This window comes from Ovis aries, chromosome 5 (assembly GCF_016772045.2).
Source record: "Ovis aries strain OAR_USU_Benz2616 breed Rambouillet chromosome 5, ARS-UI_Ramb_v3.0, whole genome shotgun sequence".
In the NCBI taxonomy this organism is placed as follows: Eukaryota; Metazoa; Chordata; class Mammalia; order Artiodactyla; family Bovidae; genus Ovis; species Ovis aries.
In genome coordinates, this window is record NC_056058.1 from 91115767 (window position 1) to 91142067 (window position 26301).

The window sequence follows — 26301 nt, forward strand, 5'->3', positions numbered from 1 at the left end:
CAGGAGAAAATCTTTGGAATCTTAGAGTAGGCAAAGTTTTTTCAGTCTGAAAACAAGCAAAAACCCCACAAGTTATAAAAGGAAAAAATTGATAAGCTGTGCCTCATTAAAATTAAACGTTTGCTCTTCGAAAAAATAACATTAAGAAAATGAAAAGAAGCCACAGACTGGAGGAAATACTTAGATGACAGAAGAAAAAAATTTTTACAAGTCAATAATAAGATAATCAAACTTAAAAGCAGGCAAAAGATTTAAACAGCTATCTCTTAAGAAAAGACATACAGAAAATGACCAACAGAAAATGACAGGAGAAAACATTTGGAGATGATGAAAATATTCCTTATCTTGTGATGAGAATTTCAAGGACATATGCTAAAACAACATCAAATTATATACTTTAAATATGTACAATTTATTGAACTTCAATTATACCTTAATAAGATTACAACAGATAAAAGTAAAAAGATTTTTTAAATGTAAAAATAAATGGTAATTGGCATGATTTATTCTATTTCCCTAAATGCTTTACATGTTATGGTAGTACTCATTCCATGGAGAATGATATACATACCCTGTGGGTAGAAAATAATATAACAAATTTATTAACTATTACTTGAGGAGGGATTATTTTGTTACATTTCAGCCAAATCTTGTTATTTATTCCAACAGAAATTAGCAAATACAAATAGAAAAATAACCTAAATATCACAAGTATTTAGCTTTAGCTATAATTGCAACAACTATTAAGGAATGCATAACACTGTAAACCAGAAAAACAGCTCTAATTATTGAAATTTCAAACAGTCATATATTTTCTTAATACATTAGAAATAATTAGATTTCTAATCCTACTACTCAAGTCAACTGAGCAATATTTACACACCTGAAGACAGCCAAAAAGAAACTTAAGCTGATCTTCAGTGAATGTCTAATAACTTACATAGATTCTGGAGAGCCGTGGAGTGGATAGAGACACGTGGTATTTCATGAAAAAGCTTGAAAACGAATCACCTCTGCTGAGTCAGCAGGCCCAGCCTACAGTTCCCAGTCATTCTTCCGTTCACTCACTTAATGTGTGTCAGTCGCTGAGTTGCAACTCTTTGCGACCCCATGCACTGCAGCCCACCAGGCTCCTCTGTCCGTGGGATTCTCCAGGCAAAAACACTGGAATGGCTTGCCATTCCCTTCTCCACATTCACTTAATAAAAATTTATCCAATGCCTCAAACATACCAGATTCTGTATTTGACAGAAGCTATGCCACAAGGCAATAGAACATATGGTCATATGCCACTGGAGCCAGAATGCCTGTACTTAAATTTTAACTCTGCCATTTCTTCTATATAATACCTAGGGCAAGGTACTTAACCTCAGGTGTGCAGTTAAGTCGGCAGGCTTGGGATGTCCAAAACCTGTGCATTGTAAAGAAAGAACTTACCCTTGACTGGCTTCTGAGAGATGCCTATAAGCCTTTGGAATACCACGCCTGATAACAGTATCCTCATAGACCTGAGGCCTTGGGCCATGCCATGCAGTTTATAGTAACCACATGATTTATGGTGAATGCATGCTTTTATTCCCTGGATCCTGTGGCATGCTGTATCAGATTGATCTCTGCGGGGGCTGGTCACTGAGTTAGTCATGTCTATGTGTTGTTGTTTCCATTTAGCCACTAAATCACGTCTGACTCTTTTGCAACCCCCTGGACGATAGTCTGCCTGGCTCATCTGTGGCTCATCTGTCCACGGTATTCTCTAAATAAGAATACTGGAGTGGCTTGCCATTTTCCTCTCGGGGGGATCCTCCCAACCCAGAGATCAAACCCTCATCTCCTGCAATGGCAGGCAGATTCTTTACCACTGAGCCACCACAGAAGCCCCCAGTGTCTGTGTGACTGACACTCAAAAAACACTCTGGACATTAAGGTTCAGGGGAGCTTCCTTGCTTGCTAACACCTTGCACTTGTCACATACTGTCGATAGAAGAACAAGACACTTTCTGTATGACTGTTCAGCGAGGACAAGTGGAAGCTAGTACCTAGTCTCTCCTGGACTCAGCCCTATGTGGTTTTTCTGTTTGCTGTTTCTAATCTGTATCCTTTCACTGTAATAAACTGCAACTGTGAATTTAATAGCTTTTCTGAGTTCTGGGAGTTCTGCCAGCAAACCATCAAACCTAAGGGCAGTCTTGAGGACCCTCAATACAGTAACCTTGTTTCCACATTTAAAAAATGCACTTTATATTAGTACCTACTTAAAGGATAGCTGTGGGGATCAAATGAACTAATGTGTGTTAGGTTCTTAGAACAATACCTGGCATGTAATGTTTGCTGCTTCTCACGCTGTTACAAAAATAAATGGTCCTAGCAACTGAACAGCTTGGTCTAGTAAGAGAGGCCATTAACTAATCAAACTACAAGTGCGGAAACAGTATGCATCATGTTTCAAAGGAACAAGGAGCATCACTTCTTTCCGACTGTATATTCCTTTAACCTGATTCCACATTCTTAGAATCTATTCCCACACTCAACTCTCCAGTTTCTACAAACTGAAAAAAATCACACACATCTTTGTGGTTTAATCTTTTTACCCCACCCTCTGGGGTCTGTTTGGACTCGTCTGCTTGCAGGTCTAGAAGAAACGGAAGATGGGGGGGATAAGAAAAGAGGAAGATCAGCGACCCACTGCGGGCAACTCAGGGGAGGCCGCTGCCAGGCTCTTCCGGCCAGAGGAGACTGACCTCCTGGGAAGGCGTAGAAGGGCTGCTTCTCCTGGCGAAGGAGGCTCAGCAGAATCAGAGATCCGAGGTGCCCAGCTTCCTCAGAGTATGCGTTTATGCACCCACCATGATGATCAAGGTCCAACTGTTCCTTTAGGATTGCAAATTCAAACTGTGCTGTAATTCAGTCAACCACGTGATGTGCCTTACAGAAGTCTCAGTACAGCAACTCCTTATTTTAGGGCAACCACAGATACCAATTTTGGTATCTGCAAGTGGAATGCTGTCATACCAAAACCTTAAATGTGAGAATGGCTTTGGAATCAGGCAGCGGGGGGGTCTGAAAAAAGTGTTAGAGAAAGCCTACAGCATCCATCCCACTGAAGAATCTGTTAATAGAAGCCCCATGGTCCTTGATAAGGCTGTGGGTGAGGACCTGCAAGAAAGCAAAGTAAGTGTTCCTGGAACTCGAGAAGGGGTCTGTTATGTAATGGTGGCAATTTTAGTGTCCCACAGAATTATACGAAAAGCAGAAAATGCACCTAAGGAAGTGATTGATCTAACAAGGAGACTTCTACCTAGAGTGCTGAATGTGCCACCTGGTTCTTCTTGCTGCTTATACTCAATTGTGAGAAGCAAGCAATATATTAATAAAAGAACTGTTAAACAAAAAGAAGCCACACCGTGCACTGCAAAATATATCGCCAAGGAAATGAAAAGACAAGTCACAGACCAAGAGAAAATATTTTCAAAAGACATATCTAATAAAGGTATCTTACTCAAAATATATTAAGAATTGATGCTTTTGAGCTGTGGTGTTGGAGAAGACTCCTGAGAGTCCCTTGGACTGCAAGGAGATCCAACCAGTCCATCCTAAAGGAAATCAGTCCTGAATATTCATTTGTAGGGCTGTTGGTGAAGCTGAAACTCCAATACTTTGGCCACGTAATACAAAGAACTGACTCATTTGAAAAGACACTGATGCTGGGTAAGATTGAAGGTGGGAGGAAAAGGCAATGACAGAGGATGACATGGTTGGATGGCATCACTGACTAGATGGATATGAGTTAGAGTAAGCTCCAGGAGTTGGTGATGGACAGGTAGGCCTGGCGTGCTATAGTTCATGGGGTCGCAAAGAGTCAGACACAACTGAACGACTGAACTGAACTGATGAAGAATTAAAAAATGGGCAAGAGACCTGATAAGTACATCCTGACTAAAGAAGATTACAGGTGGAAAATAAGCTTACAAAAAGATGTTTAACATCATATGTCATCAGTTCAGTTCAGTTGCTCAGTCGTGTCTGACTCTTTGCGACCCCATGAATCACAGCGTGCCAGGCCTCCCTGTCCATCACCATCTCCCGAAATTCACTCAGACTCACGTCCATCGAGTCCATGATGCCATCCAGCCATCTCATCCTGGGTCGTCCCCTTCTCCTCCTGCCCCCAATCTCTCCCAGCATCAGAGTCTTTTCCAATGAGTCAACTCTTTGCATGAGGTGGCCAAAGTACTGGAGCTTCAGCTTTAGCATCATTCCTTCCAAAGGGAATTGCAAATTAAAACAATGAGATACCACTACACAACTATTAGGATGGCTAAAATCCTTTAACATTGACGACACCAAATGCTGACAGGGATAAAGAGCAACAAGAACTTGCTTTCGTTGTTGGCCAGAATGCAAAATGATACAGCTATGTTGGAAGACAATTTGACAGTTTCTTACAAAATTAAACATATTCTCACCATACAACCCAGGATCACGCTCCTTGGTATTTAGCCAAACTAGTTGAAAAATTATGTCCACACAAACATCTGCATACAGATATCAACAGCAGTTTTAGTCATTATTGCCAAACTCAAAAAGAACAAAAGTGTCCTTCAGTAGGTGAATGAATAAATCAATTGTAGTACATTCATACAAAAGAATGTTATTCGGCAACACTTAAAAAAAAAAAATGGTATCAAGCCATGAAAAGACAGCGAGGAAACTTAAAAAGTGTATTACTAAGTAAAAGAAGCCAACGTGGAAAGGCCTGCACATACATACAATTCCTACTCTTTGATATTCTGGAAAGGGCAAAACTAAGGAAACTAAAAAGATTAGTAGTTGCCAGGGGTTAGAGAGGAAGGAGGAGTGAATAGGCATACTAATGAAGATTTTTTAGGGTAGTGAAACTATTCTGTATGATACTCTGATGGTAGACACATACCTTTATAGATATGTCCAAACCCACTGAATATACAATACCAAGAGAGAACTCTAATGTAAACTACAGGCTTTGGGTGATAATGATGTGTCAATGTAGGTTAACTTGGAAGCAAAGTTATGACAAATCTAGACAGCATATTAAAAAGCAGGGATATCACTCTGCTGACCAAAGTCCGCATAGCTAAAGCTATGGTTTTTCCAGTTGTATGTACGGATGAAAGAGCTGGATCATAAAGAAGGCTGAGTGCCAAAGAACTGATGCTTTTTTGTTTGTTTGTTAGAACTGATGCTTTTGAAATGTGCTGCTGGAGAATCTTGAGAGTCCTCTGGACTGCAAGGAGAGCAAACCAATGAAGCCTAAAGGAAATCAACCCAGAATATTCATAGAAGGACTGAAGCTGAAACTTCAAGACTTTGGCCATCTGATGCAAAGAGCCATTTCATTGCAAAAGACCTTGAGCTGGGAAGGACTGAAAGCAAAGGGGAAGCAGGCAGGAGAGGATGAGCCGGTTAGATAGCATCACTGACCCAACGGACACGATTATGAGCAAACTCCAAAGGATAGTGGAGGATAGAGGAGCCTGGTATGCTGCAGTCCATGGAGTCACAAAGAGTCAGACACCACTTAGTGACTGACCAATAACAACAGTAATAGGTTAACTGACTGTAACAAATGTAGCGCCACTCTTGATACAGAATTTTATAGCAGGGAAGGCTGTGCGAGTCCAAGAGGCAGGAGGTAGATGGGAAATCTCTGAACTCTCCACTCAACTCTGCTGTGAACCTAAAACTGTACTAGAAAATACAGTCTATTAAAAAGAGAAAAAATTCCTCTCCAGAAGACAAATGACGCTGAGTAAGAAATGTCTTCTAAGCAAATCCAGGACACTACCAGGAAAACATGGTTCAAAGATGAAGCTGAGTGTTTAATACTAATATATCAATACATTAAAGGCGATACCTTAGAATATTAGTCAGTCAGACAAAAGGCCCTTTCAAGAGAGTAGAGTATGCCTTACTGATTCTCTCAAACAATAAAGCTTCTAGAAAGCTTACAGTCATTGTCCCCCAGCCTAATAAGCAGGAGCCTGAAGTATACAAGGATTTAACTTTTAAAACGTATGTGTAGTTGTGGCATTTGTCTAACTAAATAAATGTACCTCAATAGAATTCACATCTCAATAGAATTTACAGAATATCCACAAGATGTCTATAGGATTTTCAATACATCTTTTAATTTAACATTTAAAAGATTTAATACATCTTAAATGAAAAGAGATTTTGGGGCACTACAGTTTTACCAGTAGGAAGCAGATGGAAAAAACCATTCACCTGCAAACACCTACGATATTTTATGAAAAAAAAAAAAAAAGGTAAGACCAAGAGTATAGATGGCAAAGCTGTAAACATGGATAACAACTCCCATGGTTGAGCCCTATCAATACTGCCCATCTGGATTTCAGAAATGCTATGAGCCAGTGATGCCTTTGTGTCTCCCATTTTCCCCCTTAAGAAACAAGAACATCTACAGAAGTTACCCTGTGCCTGACCCACCACTGTATTTGGGAGGTGGGGCAGATGGGTGAGAAGAGACAAGTGGAAATGAGTGAACTCAGAAGCTATGCTGAAGGAATGACCTTCAAGGAACCCCACCTACACCTGGACCTGCCTTAGATGATGTGGTTCTGGACTTCAAGGTGATACAGTCATAGAATGAGACATGTGATGGCCTTGGGAAGCAGTGAGCACGCTGTATACGGGGAAAGGACAGGAACCCCTGCAGGCTTGGGGGCAGACAGTGGCAGGCAGCCTTCCACTCTTAGGAGTCACGCCTCCACGAAGCAACCTCTCACACCGACCAGAGCTGACCTGTATGACCAACAGTAAACAGGAGAAGCGACAGTATCACTCTTCTGAGACTGTGGCTTCCATCCTCTGTGTGCTCTCCCTCTCTAGGATCATTCACTCTTGAGAAAACCATGTTGTGAGCAGCCGTATGGAGAGAGGGGCCCGTGGGATGAGTGAGGGAAGCTTCCTGCCAACAGACACATGGGCGCACATTGGAAGCACATGATTCAGACCAGGTTAGACTACAGATGACAGCAGCCCCAGCTGACACCAAAATTCCAACCCTGCGAGGGATCCTGAACAAGAACCTAGCTAAGTGAAAAGCTCAGTCGTGTCCGAGTCTTTGCAAACCCACAGACTGTGGCCCACCAGGCTCCTTGGTGTATGGGATTCTCCAGGCAAGAATATTGCAGTGGGTAGCCATGCCCTCCTCCAGGGGATCTTCCCGACCTGATCCAAGGATTAAACCCGGGTCTTCCACACTGCAGGTAGATTCTTTACTGTCTGGGCCACAAGAACCTAGCTAAGCTGCTCCTAAATTCCTAACCCTAAGAGAACATGCAGATAACAGATGTTCTTCATTTTAGCTGCTAAATTTTAAGATAACTTGTTACACAGCAACAGACAACAAATATTCAAATCCCCAGCGAACTACTGCACATCACTTTAGCTCCCGGATTCATTTATTTTCATTATCACTGACTAAATTGCTTACTGATTTTCCAATTCAGCAATAATTTATTTTCCACATGGGAAAGGAGCTTCTTTTGGATTTTCCAAAGCAAAAATGCTGCTTTCTCCCATTGTTTTTGGATTTAAAAAAAAAAAAGGAAATTAGCTTTAAAAACTCATTTTCAGTGTTAGGGATTGATCTGGCTCTAAGTCTTTTTTTGTTGAAAGAGAAAGACAGAAAAACCTTATATTTTTAACTGGAACAGTTAGAAACACAAACACATATGCTTGTTTGGATAAAAATAATTATACATGTTTTTTTATTGAGGAAAAATATTCAGAATAAATAAACTGTTTTAAATAAATAGCTTAGTTTGAATGATAAAATGGAATCATCTAGTTTGTTAGAAGTACTTGCAGTGTTCCTAAGGCGGATCAAATTTTCACCATGATAATCACTCACACTGCTTCAAAATGAAATAATATCTGCAAAAAATACTTTTATCATAATTACCTCTGAAATATATTAGCATGAATTGATTTTATCATATTAGTCACCTAGAAAAAAGTAGGAAAATATCCCTAAAGAACAAGATACAGATCAAAAATGCTTTCCTGCTGGAGAGAAGAGGTCCAAAACTGTCTCCAGTAAGACCGACTTTGCCATATCTCAGAACCAAACCTAGAGTCATTCTGCATAAATTCAGACCACAATCCAATCTACAGGAAAGACCCTACCATCTATTATTTTTCATTTCATTTTTCCTTTTTCCTTTCTTCTACTTTCATGTACCAACTTTTTTGCTCAATCATTTTAGATGGTATGTAAACTAAAAGTCCTCTTGGAGATCTCTCTGATCAAATTCTTTCAAGTTTTTGAGCAATTTCAGGCGATTCAACTTTAAAGTGGGTCTAAGGATAAGCCTCCTATCCTTATCCCTCAGAGGGCAGACAGAATGAAAACCATAATCACAGAAAACTAATTAAATTGATCACATGGACCATAGCCTTGTCTAGTTCAATGAAACTATGACCCATGCCATGTAGGGCCACCCAAGACGGGTGGATCATGGTGGAGAGTTCTGACAAAATGTGGTCCACTGGAGGAGGCAATGCCAAACCACTTTAGTACCTTGCCTTCAGAACACCATAAATAGTATGAAAAGGCAAAAAAATAGGACACTGAAAGATGAACTCTCCAGGTTGGTAGGTGCCCAATATGCTATTAGAGAAGAGTGGAGAAATAAAACCAGAAAGAATGAAGAGAAGGAGCTAAAGCAAAAACAACACCCAGTTCTGGATGTGACTGGTGATGGACATAAAGTCTGATATTGTAAAGAGCAACACTGCATAGGAACCTGGCATGTTAGGTCCATGAATCAAGACAAATTGGAAGTGGTCAAATAGGAGAAGGCAAGAGTGAACATCAACATTTTAGGAATCAGTGAACTAAAATGAACTGGAATGGGGGAATTTAACTCAGATGACCATCATATCTACTACTATGGGCCAGAATCCCTTAGATGAAATGGAGTAGCCCTCATAGTCAACAAGAGTCTGAAACGCAGTACTTGGATGCAATCTCAAAAATGATAGAATGATCTCTGTTTGTTTCCAAGGCAAACAATTCAACATCACAGTAATCCAACTCTATGCCCTGACCAGTAACACTGAAGAACCTTATTTGAATGGTTCTGTGAAGACCTACAAGATCTTCGAGAACTAACACACCAAAAAGATGTCCTTTTCATCATAGGGGACTGGAATGCAAACGTAGGAAGTCAAGAGATACCTGGAGTAACAGGAAAAATTGGCCTTGGAGTACAAAATGAAGCCGAGAGAATGCAGGGGTCATAGCAAACACCCTCTTCCAAGAACACAGGAGAAGGCTCTACACATGGACATCACCAGATGGTCAATCCTGAAATCATACTGATTATATTCTTTGCAGACAAAGATGGAGAAGCTCTATACAGTCAGCAAAAACAAGCCCAGGAGCTCACTGTGGCTCAGATCATGGCTCCTTATTGCCAAATTCAGAATTAAATTGAAGAAAGTAGGGAAAACCTCTAGACCATTCAGATGTGGCCTAAATTAAATCCCTTACGATTATACAGTGGAAGTGACAAACAGATTCAAGGGATTAGATATAATAGACAAAGTGCCTGAAGAACTATGGAATGAGGTTCATGACATTGTACAGGAGGCAGGGAACAAGACCATCCCCAAGGAAAAGAAGTGCCAAAAGGCAAAATGGCTGTCTGAGGAGACCTTACAAATAGCTGTGAATAGAAGAGAAGCTAAGGCAAAGGAGAAAAGGAAAGATATACCTATTTGAATGCAGAGTTCCAAAGAATAGAAAGGAGAGATAAGAAAGCCTTCCTCAGCATTGAATGCAAAGAAATGAGGAAAACAAGAGAATGGAAAAGACTAGAGATCTCTTCAAGAAAATTAAAGATACCAAGGGAACACTTCATGCAAAGATGGGCACAATAGAGGACAGAAATGGTATTAACATAACAGAAGCAGAAGATATTAAGAAGAGGTGGCAAGAATACACAGAACTGTACAAAAAAGATCTTCATAACCCAGAAAACCACAATGGTGTGATCACTCACCTAGAGCCAGACAACCTGGAGTGCGAAGTCAAGCGGGCCTTAGGAAGCATCACCACGAACAAAGCTAGTGGAGGTGATAGAATTCCAGTTGAGCTATTTTCAAATCCTAAAAGATGATGCTGTGAAAAGTGCTGCACTCAATATGGCAGCAAATTTGGAAAACCCAGCAGCGGCCACAGGACTGGAAAAGGTCAGTTTTCTTTTGAATCACTAAGAAAGGCAATGTCAAGGAATAGTCAAACTACCGCACAATTGCACTCATCTCACACGCTGGCAAAGTAATGCTCAAAATTCTCCAAGCCAGGCTTCAACAATACGTGAACGGAGAACTTTCAAATGTTCAAGCTGGATTTAGAAATGGCACAGGGACCAGAGATCAAATTGCCAGCATCCACTGGATCATGGAAAAAGCAAGAGGTTCAGAGAAACAACTATTTCTGATTTGTTGACTAAGCCAAAGCCTTTGACTGTGTGAATCACAATAAACTGTGGAAAATTCTGAAAGAGATGGGCATACCAGACCACCTGACCTGCCGTCTAGGAAATCTGTATGCAGGTCAAGAAGCAACAGTTAAAACTGGACATGGAACAACAGACTGGTTCCAAATAGGAAAAGGAGTACATCAAGGTTGTATATTCTCACCCTGCTTATTTAACGTCTATGCAGAGTAGATCATGAGAAATGCTGGGCTGGATGAAGCACAAGCTGGAATCAAGACTGCTGGGAGAAATATCAATAACCTCGGATATGCAGATGACACCACACTTAAGGCAGAAAGCGAAGAAGAACTAAAAAGACTCTTGATGAAAGTGAAAGAAGACAGTGAAAAAGTTGGCTTCTGTGAAGTTGTGTTGTTGTTGTTGTTGTTTAGTCACTAAGTCACGTCTGACTCTCTTGCAGCCCCATGGACTGTAATCCACCAAGCTCCTCTGTCCATGGGGTTCTCCAAGCAAGAATACGGGAGTGGGTTGCCATTTCCTTCTCCAGGAGATCTTCCTGACCCAGGGATCGAACCCACATCTCCTGCATTGGCGGGCAGATTCTTTACCACTGACCCTCCTGGCAAGTCCCTCTGTGAAGTTTTGGATATTACTCTCTGCTGACTATATGGCATAATATGCACTGACTACTGCCAACCTGGAAAGCTTGCCGGAAACGTGGTGTTCAGAGTTGTTGTTTTTTTTTGGGGGGGGTGGGCTGGGGTCGGGGGAGTCTCCATTGCATAGGCATGATTGACTGACTGCTTACATGGCTGATCTCAGTTTCAATGTCAGCTGATACCAAGGGAGTCAAAGTCCCTACACTAAAGTCACACAGTCTTTCTGGCTATGCGCAGCCTCCACTCTAATCATCCTGTTAGACAATGTGATCCAAAGTCCCCAAGCACAGCAAGACACCATTCAGAAACTGAGGGCAAAAACCAGGCCTCTTCTGGGGCAAAGCTAAATTATTTGTCACACAGGAGACAAGAGAAACCATTCAATAGTTTCTGTTGGCTACAGAGGCAAGTCCAGAATCCCATGACTTGATTCCTGTTTCACCAACTCCATCTCTCATAACAATCAAACTTTCTACTCAAGTATTTGCAAATTTGTTTTAGTTTTTAAAAAATACCACACAGCTGACAGCTATTTCTTCTGTTTAGAAAGCTTTTTCACTTTATTTTTAAATGACTTATTCTTAAGTTTTCAACTTAGGTATCATTGTCTCTACCAAGTCTTGCAAAAACCCCAGGTAAGGCACTGTGCCTCTCCCATACCATCCTATACATACTCCTATCATAATACAAATATTTTGCTAAAATCTTGTCTTTATAGCAGACATCCCAACCAGCACATAAGATCCTCAAGTATGGGATCCAGACTGCCTTATGACTAGGCATCCATCTTTTACGGGATTCAGATAACTGAGACCCTGCCTAACTATTTCCCTGTTTTCCTTGCCTCATATTTCAGTTCATGTAGATCTTGGGCCTTTTCCTCTTCCTGTGTCTCCCCACTTCTTCCCATCACTTTTGAGATAAGAGTCCAATCCCTGTTCAGCTATAATACCTGTTGACAGACGCCCTTTCTTTTCTGCCAGTACTTTCCCTGCTTTCCTGATCTGATTCTTCCTCTCTTATTGACCAACCAATTCCTGGATCTGACCACTCAAGATAAATACTTCAACTACATTAATGGGTATTAAGACAAATGAACTGTGATGATTAATTATTTCCCAAACTACCTGAGTTACTGTAAGAGTCACTTCCATAGTATAGACAAAGACATGATATCAAGAATAATGGGGTAATTCAAGTCAAGAGAATATCTCAGTTATTAATTAATCAAACTTTTTAGTTTCTTAAACTGCTTTACCTTGAGTTATAATTTTGGTCACATGTCTAGCTTGTTCCATGTTTTTTTTTTTTTCCATGTTCTAAACAAAGGACACAGTGCTAAGTTATGCTTTTCAGATGAAAAAGATATCACACTGCTTCAATACCTTGGATATTAACTCTGAATTTTTTTTTAAAATAGAAGTACTGTGTCTGTTGAGCCACATATAGTATGTTCCCTGCTGCCTTCTTACACCGTATCACATATGATGGCAATGATTAGCAGGCGATGGGAAAACCAGCCACATCCACAGCCATTAGCAGTTATACTATTGGGTACTAGTTGCTATCATTTCCCTAATTAGCTACTAAAGGGTCTTAAGAGGCCCAAATCCACAGTCTTAGTCTTATCAACCCCTCTCTAACCACTAAGCAAATCAACCCTAAGTATATTATCAACCTAGACTACACCTGAAATTAATATCTGATCTGCTATAAAGAAATAGAAACATACAATAAATGCTTTGCTTCAGTGATCTGTCTTCACAGTGATATTTTTCTTTACAGCAAATATTATCTGTTATCTATATTGCAGTATCTAATATAGCAAAAATGAACCATTCTCCAAAAAAGGAGATAAGAACACAATATCAGGTTAAGTAGCAGAGCACTGCTACCTCTAAATTATCTTTAATTTAGCTGTGAAACGTTAAGCAAGTCAGTCATCTGGTACCTCATCCGTAGCAAATTCATAGAATGATACGCAAGAGTGTGGTACAATTTTTCATTCAGCACTTTAAATCAAAGCATAGTAATTAACTTAAAGAAGCTTTATAACTGAAATAGCTAAATGCAGTACCCACAAAATATTTAATAAATGATAGTGTAAAAAACATTCAACAGTTTAAAAAAAAAGATGCATTATCTTATACTAAAAATAAAAAGTCCTTCCTTTCTTAAACGGATAAATTAAAAATAATTTTTAACAATGTTGAACATTGTTAAACTACAAAATCAGTCATTAAATAACTCAATTAAACCTCACTGCTCTATGGCTGGAGATGATATGATATACAGTCTGAACAACTTAAGTTTATTTCTGTGGGCTGTATACATCGCACACCCTCCAGATACTAAGTGTTGAACCAGATGAACTGACATATGTTACCTGGTAGACAGTTGGTGCGGAGAAGGCGATGGCACCCCACTCCAGTACTCTTGCCTGGAAAATCCCATGGGCGGAGGAGCCTGGTAGGCTGCAGTCCATGGGGTCGCTAAGAGTCGGACACAACTGAGCGACTTCACTTTCACTTTTTACTCTCATGCATTGGGAAAGGAAATGGCAACCCACTCCAGTGTTCTTGCCTGGAGAATCCCAGGAATGGGGGAGCCTGGTGGGCTGCTGTCTATGGGGTCACACAGAGTCAGACACGACTGAAGCGACTTAGAAGCAGCAGCAGCAGCAGACAGTTGGTGATGGACAGGGAGGCCTGGCGTGCTGTGATTCATGGGGTCGCAAAGAGTCGGACACAACTGGGCGGCTGAACTGGAACTGGACTGAACTGGACCTGGTATACAGTAGGTGTGGCTGCATAACGTAAGGCCAGCTGGCTGATTTCAGAACCACACGCTGAAATGCAGCCGTGGTTTGCACTCCCGCCCTGTCCCATCCCCTTCCAGTCTGGGGAGCTGCATCACTGTCTGTCCTTTCGTTGCCATGTCCCCTGTCTTCTCCTGTCAGTTCCAGGGCTTGGTCCCTTAATGTCACTGAACTCCTTTGCTATTCTCCATCTAGCCACATCCAACTGCTACCTAACACGTCTTTTCTCGGTTTCTTCATCATTTTTCTCTCTTCTGTTTCCTGCTCTTCTCAGCTACCAGAAACAACACAAGAGCGATCTACTTCACAGTCACAGTCAGCTAATCAATATATTCCTTCCCATCTAAAGAAAAAGAGAAAAGAATCAAAGCAGGTCAGGATGATTTTCGGCTTTTCAGAACTTTTCATCACAGTCTGATACCCAGAAGTTCATTCATTGTTATCAAAGTTATTTCATGGTTTCTTTTACTTCTAAGTTTGGAATTACTACAGGTACTTGGTCTATAGAAAATTTAAGTTTTGATAATTATAGCATTTTAAGGTTAAAAAGGTAACAGAAGACAAGGTGGCTGCTTTCTCAACACTTAAAAAACTTTACTGCCAAAAAACCTGCAAAATTTTCTATTAAGATCAGACCTTAAGGGGAGTTCCTGGGTGGCCTCATGGTTAGGATTCCAGACTTTCATTACCATGGCCTGAGTTCAGTCCCTGGATGGGGAACTGAGATGCTGCAAGCTGTGTGCCACAGCCAAAAACAACAAAAAAAATAGATCTTAGAATAAATGAACAATGCTCCAAAGAAGGACATAAAAATAGGGCCAAAAAGCAGATTAAAAGATACTTAATATCACCAATCATTAGGAAAATCAAAGCCACCGAGATATTACTTCATACCCATTCAGTTCAGTTCAGTTCAGTCGCTAAGTCATGTCTGACTCTTTGCGACCCCATGAATCGCAGCATGCCAGGCCTCCCTGTCCATCACCAACTCCCGGAGTTCACTCAGACTCACGTCCATCGAGTCAGTGATGGCATCCAGCCATCTCATCCTGGGTCATCCCCTTCTCCTCCTGCCCCCAATCCCTCCCAGCATCAGGGTCTTTTCCAATGAGTCAACTCTTCGCATGAGGTGGCCAAGGATGACTATTATTATTTTTTTTTTAAAGAGAGAAAATATGTCTGGCGAGACTATGGAAAACTGTTGGTGAGGATGCAGAGGAAATGAAACCTCTGCACTGCCAGAAGGAAGGTAAAATAGTGCAGCCATTGTGGATAGCAGTATGGCAATTTCTAAAAAATTAAATACAGAATTAGCACATAATCCAACACTTCCACTTCTGGGTAAATAACCAAAAGAAATGAAAGCAGGATACTAAAACAGATATTTGCACACCCGTGTTCACAGCAGCATTACCTGCAATAGCCAAACGGTGGAACCAACAGAGTATTCACAGACAAACGAACAGATAAACAAACTGTAGTCTATATATACACAAGAGAATATTATTCAGCCTTAAAAAAGGAAGAGCATTTAACATGCTACACCATACATGAACTTTGAAGGCACTATGCTAAACAAAATAAGCCAGTCACAAAGGGACAAATGTCATATGATTCCACTTATATGAGATATCTAGAGCAGAAACCGAAGGCAATGGTACCCCACTCCAGTACTCCTGCCTGCAAAAATCCCATGGACCGAGGAGCCTGGTGGGCTGCAGTCCATGGGGTCGCTAAGAGTCAGACACGACTGAGTGACTTCACTTTCACTTTCCACTTTCATGCACTGGAGAAGGAAATGACAACCCACTCCAGTGTTCTTGCCTGGAGAATCCCAGGGACGGGGGAGCCTGGTGGGCTGCCGTCTATGGGGTCGCACAGAGTCAGACACGACTAAAGCAACTTAGCAGCAGCAGCAAAGCAGAAACAAAATTCATAGAGAAAGAAAGTAGACTAATGGTTGCCCAGGGCTGAGAAAAGGGGAGAATGGGGAATGTTTAATGGGTATGGAGTTTTGCTTGGGGAAGAGAAAAAAGTTTCGGAAATGGATGGTAGTGACAGCTGCATAACAACGTGAATCTATTAATACTTGATGCCACTGAAGTGTACACTTAAAAATGGTTAAAACGACTGATTTTATGTTATGTGTATTTTACCGCAATTTTAGAGAAAAAAGAATGAAAAGTTGACATAAGTTAGCTTTTTTCACTCACTACTCAGCTATCCATAGCCACTGTACAAACCCAATTTGATCCTAAAACAAACAGGACAAGTTATGTAAATGTGCTAATGCGAGCTTGGAAACATCTCTACATATCTGAAGACATCAGATTCTCCTCATAGAGGTCTGTCGGGGAAAGCTGAGAAAAATAGGCTGTCAATAAAAAAGGTCACTTATGGTCACACAAATCACTGAATATTCTTGAGAATTTTAAACACTGATGCCTGCATGCCTAGATCCTTGCTATTCCAAGATATACCAAGATATTCCAAGATATACAAAACATCTTCCTTTTCCGAGCCTGAAACATACCACATACCTCCAGAGCTCACTCTCTGATTTCATCCAGATCTCTGCTCAAAAGTCCACTTATCAAAGAGGCTGACACTGACCACACTATTTAGAAGAGCATGTTCCATCATTCTCTCTCCCCTCAGTGTGCTTTATTTCTCTTCATAGCTCTTACCACTACTTGATATATTTACTTGCTAATTGTCCTTCTCTATCCACAATGTAACTTTCAACACAAAGACGACCTCTTTTGTTTGCTATTGGAAACCCAGCACCTAGAACACTACCTGGCATGCTGAAAGTGGCAAATGAGTATCTGTTAATTGAATGACTGGATAGATGTTTACAGTTTCATAGGTCATATTGCCCTCTTGGTGTTGGTACTATTTTACCATTTACCAGCATTGTAGTAGCCACTGCCTCAAAGCCAATCCAGAGTATCCCTGGTTTAGGCTTTACCATTAAGTTGAAGGAATACTTAAAGAGTCAGATAGAAGCCTGGTAGCAGCATGTCAAAAAAAATGCTCCTTGACTTTCTAAATCAGTTCAGTTCAGTCAGTCCCTCAGTCGTGTCTGACTCTTTGCAACCCCATGGACTGCAGCACTCCAGGCTTCCTTGTCCATCATCAACTCCCCGAGCTTGCTCAAACTCATGTCCATGGAGTTGGTGACGCCGTCTAACCATCTCATCCTCTGTCGTCCCCTTTTGACGTTCGTTTTCTAAATACATTACATAAATACAGTGTATCTGTTCCTCGCAATGAGCGATAAAAAATAAACACGAAGAATGTATCTCTAACAAAGCTTTAAGACAAAAGATACTATGAATTGGATATTTCACGCATCTTGGTAAATGGTATAAGGCACATGGTAGCCTGAAAAACCATAGGATTTTTCCCTTTGCAACTTTTGAGAGGATTTGGGGAAATAGACAAGTATAGTCAAAAACTAATCAATTACTTGGCACAACGAATACACACTCCGGAGCTCTAGACGAATATATGTTAAACCTCTGGATGAGGGAAAGAGAAGACTGACTCCAAAATATATCTAACTTTATTTCAAATTCAAGTCTTCAATTATGAATGCATCCCAGTGAAGTGTCCCACCAGAGCTCATGCAAGTTACAAGTTTTGAGAGCATTTTATAACTGCACTTTATAGTCTTCCGTCTGCAGCGAATGATTTCTGATAAAGGTCTGTCAGGTAATGGTAATTTTCGTTGAAAAATCTTTAACCAGAAAACTGCAATACATACCCCCCCACCCCCCCAACCTGAGAAAGCTTAGGAAGGCCCATTACGCTACAGTCTCCAAGTGGAAGGAGACTCATCCAGGGAACACACGTGTTCTGCCCCACATTGAAAATGGGAATAGTAGGTGTTAAGCTGCCCATCGGCGAGGTCCCAGGCAGAGGGCAGAAGGGTGCGCAGGAACCACAGCTTGCCTCCCGGGTACCCTTCGGCCCCATCCGGCGGCAGCGACCCCCGCCCCAGATGAATCAAGGAGCCGGCCTCTTCCTCTTGAGTCCGGCCCGGGCCTGTCCCCTGCGAGCTCACACGCCGGCAAATGCTGGTCCTACCTGAACTCTGCCCCCAGCTGCAGGGCTGTGGGGGGAGGCGGGAGGAGGCGTGGCCTTCCAGCTCGCCAGTCGAACTCCCTCGTGCGGTTGTTATGACTTTCCCTCTCGGGAATCCGCGCCCCGATCAAGTTCAAGTTGCACTTCCGGGGTCTGTTGGATACTGTAACGTCATCGCGCACGCGACGACGACGACAGCGCCCCGGCCGGAAGTGGGCGGGGCGCGGTCTCTGGGTTGATTCCCGGGGCTGTTCAGTTCAGTTCAGTTCAGTTGCTCACTCGTGTCCGACTCTTAGCGACCCCGTGAATTGCAGCATGCCAGGCCTCCCTGCCCATCACCAACTCCCGGAGTTCACTCAAACTCACGTCCATCGAGTCAGTGATGCCATCCAGCCATCTCAACCTCTGTCGTCCCCTTCTCCTCCTGCCCCCAATCCCTCCTGCCCCCAATCCTTCCCAGCATCAGTCTTTTCCAGTGAGTCAACTCTTCGCATGAGGTGGCCAAAGTACTGGAGTTTCAGCTTTAGCATCATTCCTTCCAAAGAAATCCCAGGGTTGATCTCCTTTAGAATGGACTGGTTGGATCTCCTTGCAGTCCAAAGGACTCTCAGGAGTCTTCTCCAACACCACAGTTCAAAAGCATCAATTCTTCCGCACTCAGCTTTCTTCACAGTCCAACTCTCACATCCATACATGACTACAGGAAAATCCATAGCCTTGACTAGACGGACCTTACTCACCAAAGTAATGTCTCTGCTTTTGAATATGCTATCTAGGTTGGTCATAACTTTTCTTCCAAGGAGTAAGTGTCTTTTAATTTCATGGCTGCAATCACCACCTGCAGCGATTTTGGAGCAACAAAAAATAAAGTCTGACACTGTTTCCACTGTTTCCCCATCTATTTCCCATGAAATGATGGGACCAGATGCCATGATCTTCATTTTCTGAATGTTGAGCTTTAAGGCAACTTTTTCACTTTCCTCTTTCACTTTCATCAAGAGGCTTTTAGTTTCTCTTCACTTTCTCCTGTAAGGGTGGTGTCATCTGCATATCTGAGGTTATTGATATTTCTCCCAGCAATCTTGATTCCAGCTTGTGCTTCTTCCAGCTCAGCGTTTTTCATGATGTACTCTGCATATAAGTTAAATAAGCAGGTGATAATATGCAGCTTTGACGTACTCCTTTTCCTATCTGAAACCACTCAGTTGTTGCATGTCCAGTTCTAACTTTTGCTTCCTGACCTGCATATAGGTTTCTCAAGAGGCAGGTCAGGTGGTCTGGTATTCCTATCTCTTTCAGAATTTTCCACAGTTTATTGGGATCCACATAGTCAAAGGCTTTGGCACAGTCAATAAAGCAGAAATAGATGTTTTTCTGGAACTCTCTTGCTTTTTCTATGATCCAGCAGATGTTGGCAATTTGATCTCTGGTTCCTCTGCCTTTTCTAAATCCAGCTTCGACATCTGGAAGTTCACGGTTCACATATTGCTGAAGCCTGGCTTGGAAAATTTTGAGCATTTCTTCACCAGCATGTGAGATGAGTGCAATTGTGCGGTAGTTTGAGCATTCTTTGGCATTGCCTTTCTTTGGGGTTGGAATGAAAATTGACCTTTTCCAGTCCGGTGGCCACTGCTGAGTTTTCCAAATTTACTGGCATATTGAGTGTAGCACTTTCATAGCATCATCTTTCAGGATTTGAAATAGCTCAACTGGAATTCCATCTCCTCCACTAGCTTTGTTCGTAGTGATGCATTCTAAGGCCCACTTGACTTCACATTCCAGGGTGTCTGGCTGTAGGGGGGCTGGAATAGAGAGGTCTGTGGGAGGTTGAGAGTTGCCCTATTATTTCCTTGTGGACACTCTTCACCTTTCTTTTACCCTTTTCTGCTAAAGTAAGACACTCCTTCATGGGTAACTTTAGAGGACAGGACACCGTGAAGCCTCATTCTCCGAATGGAATTTAAAAAAAACAATTGCAAGAGTGCTCATACAGCTAGTTGTCAACTCTCCCACACATGGTGTATCCCACTTCATTCAACTCCAGGAATGACTGGAGGTGGGAATGTCTAGATTGGAAGATTAAATTTACCTCTAAGTTATGACTTATGTAAAGTAGGCAGTCAAGCATAGGCTCCCTAACCCTGCTGTTTTTCCTATCTCCTGGCTGCTAATAGGATAGATTGGAAACAGCTGTATAAAGCTATGGCTCACATTGCTAACAGTGAGTTGGATCTAAACTCAGCCTTTATGGCAAAAATACCTGACAGTAAAAGTTACTCATGAAAATCCCCTAAAGTGAAAGTGAAGTTGCTCAGTCGTGTCCGACTCTTGACTCTTAGTGACCCCATGGACTGTAGCCTACCAGCTCCTCTGTCCATGAAGTTTTCCTGGCAAGACTACTGGAGTGGGCTGCTCTTTCTTTCTCCAGGGGATCTTCCCAACCCAGGGATCGAACCCTGGTCTCCCACATTGCAGACACGTGCTTTACTAACTGAGCCACCAGGGAAGCCCATAAGTGGTCCACAAGGTGCAGAATACCTGATGTTAAGCATAAACTCAAGGTCTTAATTCTTATGCACACTGGAATGTGAGACCTCTTAACTAGTTTATATGTTAAAAAGAAAAAGGAGTTTGTAGCTATCTGGACATTTCAACAATACTGATAAATCCAAATGCAACTCAGTTTTGCTTAACCATTCAACAGCATTTGACAAAGTTAATCACATCCTGCTCTTTGAAACTTGGAACAGCTCTTTCATTTGAATTTTGTGAACTCACAGAGTTTTTGGATTTTTCCTTTGCTGGATTCTTCCAGCATTTCTTAGTGTTAATGTGCCCCAGCACTCTTCCCCTCTTGAGCCACCTTCATTCCCCAGGTGATCTCTTCTTTCCCTCCATCGTCGTTTATATAGCATTACTGTGCTGATGACTTCCAAGTATCTGTTTCCAGCCATGGATTTGATTTTCTGTACTAATGTGTCTGATTTCTATACGAATCATATATTTGATTTCTGTACTAATTTCTATTTAGTAATGTATCTAACTTCTGAGTCAACGTTTCCACTAGGATGTTTAACATGTATTGCAAACTATCTCCAAAACCTGTTTCCCTGTTCCTGTTGTGTATCTTTACATCTCAGTAAGTGGTGTGTTGATTCTTACAGTTGTTCAGGTCATAGTTTGATTCTTTTTTCTCTCAAGTTTCATATCCAGTCAGTCCTTCAGCAAAATCTGTTTGCTCTGTCTTCAAAAGGTATCCTAAATCTAACCAGTGCTCACCACCTCCACACCAACTATGCTGGTCCTCAATGGGTGTTCAAAGTGTCTGTTTTAAATGCTTCTATTCTTACCTCTGTACAATCTAGTCTCCAATTGGCAACTGTGGAAATCCATTTAAAAAGAAAATTAGAATTTGTTCCTTCCCTATTCAAAAGATTTAACAAGTTCTCTACTAAAAATAAAATCCAAAATTGTTTTCATACATCCATAAGATCCTGAATGATCTGACGCTGGGCCACCCCAAGCTGCTGTTGAAGAAAAAGGTGGTAAGAAATAGTTTTGGAGTGAGGCATGGGAACTTGGCCAATAATTTGGAGTTTTGGAAAAGGCAATCCTAAACGTGATTTACCAACTCTTGCTTGGAAGACAAGAGACTTGGTATTCTTCATTGACAGAGTACAGAAATAATAACTGTTAAGTTTTCCCAGCAACTAGTAGACATGTTGGTACGTGGCTAGGTGTTTTCATTTGCTAGGGCTGCCATAAGGAAGGACCTCAAACCAGGTGGCTTAACCAGTAGAAATGTATTGCCTCACAGCTCTGGAGGTTAGAAGTCTGAGACCAAAGTGTATCCAATTTTGGTTCCTTCTGAAAGGTTGTTGTTGAATCACATGAAGACACCGGAATTCTTGGCCCCCCCGGAAGAGAAGAATTCAATCCGGGGCCAGAGACGAGGCTTGATCACTCAGAGCTTTCGTGTAATAAAGTTTTATTAAAGTATAAAGGAGATAGAGAAAGCTTCTGACATAGGCATCAGAAGGGGGCAGAAAGAGTACCCCCTTGCTAGTGTTAGCAATGAAGTTATATACTCTCCAATGAATCCAAAGAATGTCTGGAGGTTGTAAGGACCTCACCAGACCTACCCCCATGATTTACATTTTAAGATAACAGAATTAGCCGGAAGGTTTAATCCAGAGACTATCCTCAGGCAGGATACATTATTGTAATATAATCCTAAGGAATGTAGAGAAGGAAAAAAAAGTTTGTCCTTTCTTCCTCCTTGAGAATTCCAGACCCCTCTCTCCTTGGGGACCCCTAGATTTCTTATCAACCTGCCTAGGAAATGACTCTCTCACTTCCAAGGGCTATGAGGAAGAATTTGTTCCTTGTCTCTCCCTCGCGTCTACAGGGATGCTGGCAATCTTTGATGCCCCTTGCCTTGTTGCTACATCACCCCAATCTCTTTAGCTTCACATGAGATTCTCTCTGTGTGCTGTCTCTGTGTCCAATTAAATTAGGGGCCGCCCCAGTGACCTCATTTTAACCTGATTACCTATCTGATGATTTTATTCTAAGTAAGGTCACATTCTGAGGTAGTGGGCGTAGGATTTCATGTATCTTTATGGAGAGACACAAACTCTAGGGTAGAATTATTTTGAAGAAAGAGAGAGGAGTAACCCTAGCAGAAGGGAGCACACCAGTCAGTAGAATAAGGTTGTGTGAAGTAATCCACAAGAAGAGGAACTACATGGAAAGTTAGAGATATTGGCTGGAGCATTTGCCCCATGTATCAGGGAATGGCAGTTTGGAATTCCTGGACTTGGGTGAACCTCCAGAACAAAAATGTACAAAAAGTGCTTGATGACAGAAAGCACCAGCACCTGGACATTTTTGCTGAGGGAAGCATGGTCACAGTTCATGACAGCCTTTTCTTCCCACTCATGAGGCGACATTGAAGGACCTCAAAGTAAAAGAATAAGTGTGGAACATATAGAAGTAAAAGGTGCAGAAGGTGAAAGAAAACAAATGATTTTCCCTTCCTTCCAGCCATATTTGTGAGTCAGGAGTATGATGGGAAAGAAAACAGTTTAGATTGAATTAGAGATTTCCAGTCCAATATGTAAAGAGTTTGGAGCTTGAAAATCAGCATTTTTATCCTCACGACAAGAAAGAAAATCCTAAAAACCTAAATTGAACAGCTCTTCTTAGATCCTTTAGAGAATAGAAGTCAGAAAACTATTGCGCCTCAAATTAAAAAGACAGGAAAGTAGTTAAAGAAAAGCAAGGCTTAACAGGAATCAAACCCCATTCCTGCCAGAGACACTGAGAGGGCTCAAACAAACCTGTGCACACCAGGACCCGGAGATCCCACAGAGACGGAGCCAGAGCTGTGTCTGAGTGTCTCCTGAGGAGGTATGGTCAGCAGTGGCCTGCCGCAGGGGCTGGGGCTCTGGGTGCAGCAGACTTGGGTATGGCATAAGCCCTCTTGGAGGAGGTCGCCATTCACCCACCATAGAGCTGCCAGAACTTACACAGGACTGGGAAACAGACTCTTAGAGGGCACAAACAGAACCCTGTGTGCACCAGGACCCAGGAGAAAGGAGCAGTGACCCCACAAGAGACTGACCCAGACTTGCCCGGGAGTGCCCAGGAGTCTGAAGCAGAGGCACAGGTCAGCGGTGGTCTGCTGCAGGGTTGGGGGCACTGATTATAGAAGTGCATGCACGGGACCGTTTGAAGGAGGTCGCCGTTATCTTTATTACCTCCACCATAGTTTGGCCTCAGGTAAATAACAGTCTTCCCTGGTGGCTCAGACGGTAAAGCGTCTGTCTACAATGTGGGAGACCTGGGTTTTATTCCTGGTTCAGGAAGATCCCCTGGAGAAGGAAATGGCAATCCACTCCAGTACTATTGCCTGGAAAATCCCATGGACATAGGAGCCTGGTAGTCTACAGTCCATGGGGTGGCAAAGAGTCAGACTGAGTGACTTCACTTTCACTTTCAAATAACAGGCAGGGAACACAGCCCCACCTAACAGCAGAAAACTGGATTAAAGATTCACTGAACACGGCCCCACCCAACAGAAGGAGATCCAATTCCCCCTCAGTCAGTCTCTCCCATCAGGAATCTTCCATAAACCCCTTATCCTTCTCAATCAGAGGGCAGACAGATTGGAAACCACAATCACAGAAAACTAACCAATCTCATCACATGAACCACGCCTTGTCTAACTCAATGAAACTATGAACCATGCGATCCAAGACAGTTGGTCATGGTGGAGAGTTCTGACCAAATGTGGTCCACTGGAGAAGGGAATGGCAAACCACTTCAGAATTCTTGTCTTGAGAACCCCATGAGCAGTTTGAAAAGGTAAAAAGATAGGACACTGAAAGATGAACTCCCCAGGTTGGTAGGTGCCCAATATGCTACCGGAGATCAGTAGAGAAATAACTCCAGAAAGAATGAAGAGACGAAACCAAAGCAAAAACAACACCCAGTTCTGGACATGACTGGTGACAAAAGCAAAGTGCAATGCTGTAAAAAGCAATATTGCATATGAACCTGGAATGTTAGGTCCATAAATCAAGACAAATTGGAAGTGGTCAAACAGGAGATGGCAAGAGTGAATGCCAACATTTTAGGAATCACCAAACTAAAATGGGCTGGAGGGGTGGATTTAACTCAGATGACCATTATATCTACTACTGTGGGCAAGAATCCCTTGGAAAAATGGAGTAGCCATCATAGTCAACAAAAGAGTCAAAAATGCAGTACTTGGATGCAATCTCAAAATGACAGAATGATCACTGTTCATTTCCAAGGCAAAGCATTCAGTATCACAGTAATCCAAGTCTATGCCCCAACCAGTCATGCTGAAAGAGCTGAAGTTGAATGGTTCTATGAAAACCAGAAGATCTTCTAGAACTAACACCCAAAAAAGATGTCCCTTTTATTATAGGGGACTGGAATGCAAAAGTAGGAAGTCAAGAAACACCTGGAGTAACAGGCAAATTTGGCCTTAGATTAAGGAATGAAGCAGGGAAAAGCCTAATAGAGTTTTCCCAAGAGAAAGCACTGGTCAGAGCAAACACCCTTTTACAACAACACAAGAGAAGACTCTACACATGGACATCACCAGATGGTCAATACTGAAATCAGATTGATTATATTCTTTGCATCCAAAGATGGAGAAGCTCTGCACAGTAAGCGAAAACAAGACCAGGAGCTGAGTGTGGCTCAGATCATGAACTCCTTATTGCCAAATTCAAACTTAAATTGAAGAAACTAGGGAAAACCACTAGACCATTCAGATATGACCTAAATCAAATCTATTATGATTATGCAGTGGAAATGACAAATAGATTCAAGGGATTAGATCTGATAGACAGAGTGCCTGAAGAACTATAGACGGAGGTTCATGACAGTGTACAGGAGGCAGTGATGAAGACCATCCCCAAGGAAAAGAAATGCAGAAAAGCAAAATGGCTGTCTGAGGAGGCCTTACAAATAGCTGTGAAAAGAAGAGAAGTGAAAAGGAAAATATACCCATTTGAATGCAGAGTTCCAAAGAATAGCAAGGAGAGATAAGAAAGCCTTCCTCAGTAATCAGTGCAAAGTAATAGAGGAAAACAATAGAATTGGGAAGACTAGAGATCTCTTCAAGAAAATTGAAGATACCAAGGGAAATTTTCATGCAAAGATTGTCACAATAAAGGATAAAAATGGTATGAACATAACAGAAGCAGAAGATATTAAGAAGAGGTGGCAAGAATACACAGAACGATACAAAAAAAAAAAAAAATCTTCACAACCCAAATAATCACGATGGAATGATCTCTCACCTAGAGCCAGACATCCTGCAATGCAAAGTCAAGTGGGCCTTAGGAAGCATCACTACAAACAGGTAAAGGAGATGATGGAATTCCAGTTGAGCTATTTCAAATCCTAAAAGATGATGCTATGAAAGTGCTGCACTCAATATGCCAGTAAATTTGGAAAACTCAGCAGTGGCCACAGGACTGAAAAAGGTCACTTTTCATTCCAAGCCCTAAGAAAGACAATGCCAAAGAATGCTCAGACTACCACACAATTGTACTCATCTCAAATGCTAGTAAAGCAATGCTCAAAATTCTCCAAGCCAGTCTTCAGCAATACGTGAACCAAGAACTTCCAGATGTCGAAGCTGGATTTAGAAAAGGCAGAGGACCCAGAGACCAAATTGCCAACA

The 26301-nt window shown here is 41.8% G+C and overlaps 1 protein-coding gene across 21 annotated transcripts in view; it reads right to left on the reverse strand.

Annotated features, from left to right (window-relative positions):
* ARB2A (ARB2 cotranscriptional regulator A) overlaps positions 1 to 18241 on the reverse strand; it is a 407046-nt gene extending 388805 nt beyond the window's left edge. For 20 of the 21 annotated variants that reach the window (XM_060416002.1, XM_042250753.1, XM_042250755.1 and 17 more), the window contains exon 1: positions 18078 to 18241. The gene's annotated coding sequence lies outside the window, so the exon portion shown is untranslated. The remainder of the gene's footprint in view (positions 1 to 18077) is intronic. The other variant, XM_060416004.1, reaches the window with a different exon arrangement.
* Positions 18242 to 26301: the final 8060 nt, after the last annotated feature.